At 47.4% G+C, this 5497-nt stretch overlaps 1 long non-coding RNA gene across 1 annotated transcript in view; it reads left to right on the top strand.

Moving 5' to 3' along the window:
• The first annotated feature begins 1348 nt into the window (after nt 1-1348).
• Nucleotides 1349-5497, top strand: part of LOC109310285 — a 9289-nt gene continuing 5140 nt past the window's right edge. The window contains exons 1-2 of the long non-coding RNA XR_002101180.1: nt 1349-1361; nt 5447-5451. This is a non-coding gene — a long non-coding RNA (uncharacterized LOC109310285). The remainder of the gene's footprint in view (nt 1362-5446; nt 5452-5497) is intronic.

The following is a 5497-nucleotide window of genomic DNA, read 5'->3' as shown; positions in this document are numbered from 1 at the left end:
CAGAGCTGCTCACAGCGCAACCCTGGCTCTATTCTGCCTCCTGCCACTGGGCTGCTTCAAAACTCAAAATGTTTTGAAACTTTCAAAACATTTCAAGTTCCCTTGTTTCATTTCGAAGCTATTTTGAAGCTTTTTGTTTCATTTCGATTTTACTGTTTTGAGCTCAAAATGTGTTGAAACAGCTTCAAAACAAAATACTCAGAAAAATTTCACACAGCCCTAGAAAACAGTGAAGGGGCTGAGGCACATGACTTATGGGGAAAGGCTGAGGAAACTGGGCTTATTTAGTTTGGAGAAGAGAAGACTAGAAGGGGATTTAATAGCAGCCTTCAACTACCTGAAGGGTGGTTACAAAGAGGATGGAGCTAGACTGTTCTTGGTGCTGGCAAATGACAGAATAAGGAGCAACAGCTTCAAGTTGCAGCAAGGGAATCTTAGGTTAGATATTAGGAAGAATTTTCTCACTAGAGGGTAGTAAAACACTGGAACAGTTTACCCAGAGAGGTTGTGGACTCCCCATCCTTGGAGGTTTTTAAAACCCAGATAGACAAAGCCTTGGCTGGAGTGATGTAGTTGGGGATACTTCTTTGAGCAGGTGGTTGGACTAGATTACTTCCTGAGGTCCCTTCCAACCCTCATTTTCTATGATTCTATAAAGATTTAGATGTTGCTGCTCTGAGAGCTAGAGAGACTGCTAGCTAGAAACTGTGAGCATACTTGTCCACTCTAGCAAAGGAGTAAAAATCATGAGATGGCTGAGCATGAATACAAAGAGAGAGAGGCAGTGAGGGGCACAAAGAGGGAAACCAGAAATGTGATATGATTGTAGAACTATTAGCCCACATTTTCATAGGTCTCTGCCCTGACTTGCTACTTACTGAACACGTCTACATGTGCATTCACATTTGCTTAAAGTTACTGTGCAGTAAGTTACTACACAGTTAGCAGTTATAGGCTTGCATCTACACATGCAAGCATTAAAGCACATTAATGCTGTGTGTGGACTGACTTGGGACAACGTTAGTCCCAAGTTAGTCCACACACACAGTGTTACTGCACAGTAGGGCATCTACACGTGCGTTACTGCACAGTAATTAATTGGTGTAAATTTGATAACTGCATCAAGTCAGTTTAAGTCACCATATTTACTGTGCAGTACAGGCATGCACATGTAGACATGTACCCGTACTGTGCAGTAATTTCAGTTACTACACAGTAAATGTACACATGCCCACTGTGGATCATGTGTTCACTGGTGTTCTCATAGTACTGACTTTGGCCTTATCCATGATTTGTTAATAAAAGTTGCCTTCTATACGTGTCCACAAAACTGATGTAAGCTGGCAAAACTCAGCCTTTGAGTCACCTGAATAAAGCCACTTCTCTGAATGACACAAGCCTTCTGTTCACCTACAATAGCTAGCAAACTGCTAGTGGGGATAAATTACACTACTGGCAACTAGACTTATATCACTGTCCCTGGTACCTGCTTCATCAGACTTAGCCTGTCAAGACCTTGTTAGACCTTACGCTGCAAGCTGAACACATATTAATCAGCTTAGTGTTGTTAGGCTTAGTGTAGCAGTCACACAGTAAGGTGAAAAGCCTACTCTGACTATCCTTCACCTACACAGCTATGACTTGTCACTAGAGGCTTGGTCAGCAGGGGCAGGACAAGGTGAAGGTCCTCACTGTTCCCACTGTACAGAAAGTAGGCCCACCACCATGTCAGCTGTAGTGAGACCAGCGAGACCCAGGGAAGCAGCTTCGCTGGGGTTCTCTCGTCTTGCTGAAACTGGCATGGCAGCTCTTCACTGAGAGCAGGGCTGTCAGGGTTAAGCCTGCAGCAGCTCTACAGAACTAAGCTACTTCCCTTGGGCTCTCTGATGTAGTCAAGCTGCAGTGGCTCTGGGCTGAGAGCAGGGCTGTCAGGGCTTAAGCCTTGTGGCCCCAATCTCAGTGTGCAACCACTGGGCCTGTCTATATGTTCATTAAGTGCTTTTTCTAATGTGCATTAAATTTAGTACTGCCCATGTGAGGTACTGAAGAAATGTGCATTTGGCTGCCTTAATGTTCAGTACCAAATGCGCACAGTTTTTAAATGATGCTTAATGCACAGTAACCTATTTTACTGCACATTAGCCTAATCACACAATTTTTTTATGTGATGATTTAATGCGCAGTAAAATAGGCTACTGTACATTAAAGCACACATGTAGATGCACCACTGTGTCAGTTTCAGCAAGACCAGAAAGACCCAGGGAAGCAGCTTAAACACAGACAGCCCTGCCCTGAGTGCAGAGCCACTTCAGCTTGACGTCAGGAAGGGCCACTGCATTTTAGGATAGTGGAGGACTTCAACTTGGGAGGAATAGATGTGGGAAGTGGCCACAGAGTAACAGAACAGGAACAAAATCAGGCAGATTGGAGATAATCATGCCCTGGAATGGCGTAACCTTAAGCAAGATAACAAGTGCTTTAAGCCATTTAAAAGGAGTTAACGTGAAGTTTGTCTAGGGGTTAAGCCAGGGGCAGGCAAAATTCTGCTTATGGGCCAGATGAGGCTCATGGCAGACTCCATTTTCCAGCAGCCCCTACCCACATTCTGTGGCCTGTTTCCATGAAGACCCCAGGAGCAATGAGGTAGTGACAGCGTGGCACGAGGGTTTCCAAGGAGACTGGCCACAGCAGTGCTGGCAGGGTACATGGCTGGGCAGGGAGCTGCTCTGGGGCCAGGATCTTGTGACAGTGACAGCATGGTCTGGAGGAAGGGCAGAGCTGCAATCTCCTGCCTGTACCCCCGGGGCAGGGGTGTGCAGGCAGTGGATAGTGACTCTGTCCCATCTTTAGATCACGCCATCAACACCACAAGATCCCAGCCCCAGTCCCAGCCCTGAAGCAGTTCCCTGCCTAGCCATGCACCCTGCCAGCACTGCTGGGGCTGGTCTCCATGGAAACCTTGATCCCATGCTGTTATTGCCCCACCACAGCATGGAAACTGGCCATAGCAACATGAGCAAGGAAGCTCAGAAATGGAGTCTATCTGCCATTTTGCCCACCCAGAAGTTCCAGAAGCTGCCTAAACTTACTGTGTAACAAGGCTCTCAGAGCCATGATTGGCAGCACTGACAGATGCACCCAAACATACATGCATTCGAATGAAACAACAAAACAATGGTTGTGACAGCTTAAAATTATGTGTGTGTGATAAAGGTGCTTGCTGAAGGCTCTTTGAAGATTCAACCAAGTGTTTTTCTGTAATTTGTTTAGATACTAAGAGCCTAATTAAAATTTAAGATATAGTAAGGCCTTGTATAAAGTAAGGCCTAGTAAATTTAGCAAAGCCTTGAAGTAGCAAGGCCCTGTGGCGTAGTTAAAATTAACCTTATCAAAAGAATGCAAGGCTTGTACTGCTACTGGTCAGCCCAAGGACAGGTGAAGTAAAAAGGATCTGAATGGCTGTAACTTATCAGCACAGCTCAAAAATTATAAATTGGCTGGCACATCCTGAAATCATTTAGAAGGAAGATGTAGCTCTGTAAAAGAAGTACTGATTGAAGATTAGCTGTTGGCCTGGATCAGTGGGCCCGTGGACCTCGAGGAGCTCAAGGGCTCGGTACCACGTTTGCCCCGGCAACCAGCACCCGTGCAGCCCTGGTGACTGGCAGCTGAGCCTCCCCCTTTCTGCCACTAGGGGTCTCCCCAGAGCAGTCTCCGCTCTCAGCAAAGGATCCTGGGGACAGGACCCGCCGAACGGGAGCACAGGAGGCAGAAGCAACCCTGACCAGGAGCCCGACGACAGGGATGACGTCCGATTGTGTGAGAAACGACAGATTGGGTGAGCGACGAAGGAGTGGGACGATCCAGGAAGAGTTCGGGGACTCAGAAGTAAGTTCCGCAATGGTGGGTGCGGGGCTCGCCGAAGAGGGGCGGAAGGGAGATCGGGGCGGGATCGCCGCCAAAACCCGTGGACGCCGGGTCAAGGAACAGGAGTGGGACAACCAGAGGGCCACTAAGGGGGAATCCCTTCCCCTCCCATTCCAGGCTAATTAGGATCTGGTGGAGGGAAAGCGATATAGTTAGTGACTACACAGGGGGAGAGCAGCACTGGGTGGAGGGCTTGTGGCGAGGGGTCGATAGAGGGGCAGATTAGGCTCCGGTGGAGGCTAGCATGAGGAGGTTGACCATAAGTTAGCTGTATAGTGGTATCCTACAGTCTGTGGGATCGAGTAAGAAAGCCGGGGTAGAAGCCAGCGGAAGCAGCGGAGATGGCTCAGGGAAGTGGAGCCCAAAGGTGGCATGAGGCCGGGGTCTAGGGGTGGCGGAGCCCCGTGTGTAACCGGCGGGCCAAGCCCAGGCCACCGAGGGACCTGTGAACTAACCCCACCCCACTAAGGAAACACCAAGTCGTGGCAGGCGAGAGTGGGGTTTGGCGACGCGGGAGAAGAGCACCCACGGAGACAGACCAGTCCGAAAGGAGAATATATAGCAACGGATAAAACAAAGCTCCCCAGAGGGGTACAAGAAGGCCCGTCGGCCACACTCTCCTATATGTAAACCCACTAATCATTCTTGTTGCCTTTCTCTGGACTTTCTCTAATTCTTTTATATCTTTTCTGAGGTGTGGGGACCAGAACTGGGCACAGTATTAAAGGTGTGGACACACCATGGATTTATAAAGGGCCATAATGATACCCTTCATTTACCATTTTGTTTACAACTCCCTTCTTAATAACCCACAACATTTGTCTTTTTTGATGGCTGCTGAGCACCAAGCTGATGTTTTTAGTGAACTGTCCACAATCACTTCCAGATCTCTTTACATTAATCTATTTCCAAACAGGAGACCCCCATCATAGTGTAGGTATAGTTTAGATTATTTTTGCCCATGTGCATCGTTTTACATTTACCTACATTGAATTTCACCTGCCATTTAGTTGCCCATTCACTCAATAGTGCCAGATCCTTCTGTAGTTCCTTACAGTCTGCTTTAATCTTTACCTCTTGGAATAATTTTGTGTCATCTGCAAATCTGGCCACCTTACAACTCACCTACTTCTTTAGATCATTTAGGAATATGTTAAACAGCCCTGGCCCAACACAGTTCCCTGTGGGAGCCCACTGTTTACTTCTCTCCTTCCTGAAAACTAAGCATTTATACTCAATCTTTTTTTTCCCTATCTTTCAGACAGTTTCTAATCCATGAGTGGATGTTCCCTGTAATCCCATAACTATATAACTTAGTTAAGAACCTCTGATAGGGGACTTTGCCATGGGGTTTTTGGAAACCAAGATATACAGTGTCAACTGGATCGCCCCTATCTGTCGGGGAAAACCGAAGGATTGGGCCCCAAGGTCACGGTGGGCCGGGGTGGCAATTAGATACGGACAGGTGGGATTAGCGGCGTAGAGTCTGGAGTTAGGGACTCGGAGCGGATTGATAAAGAACAGGTGAGTTTATTTGACTTACGCTTCAGGCGTAGGCAGAAAGGTCTTC

This window comes from Crocodylus porosus, unplaced genomic scaffold (genome assembly GCF_001723895.1).
Source record: "Crocodylus porosus isolate Cpor-Errol unplaced genomic scaffold, CroPor_comp1, whole genome shotgun sequence".
NCBI classification, from domain to species: domain Eukaryota; kingdom Metazoa; phylum Chordata; order Crocodylia; family Crocodylidae; genus Crocodylus; species Crocodylus porosus.
Note: the sequence above shows the minus strand (reverse complement) of the source record. Positions and strands in the feature narration are given on the sequence as shown.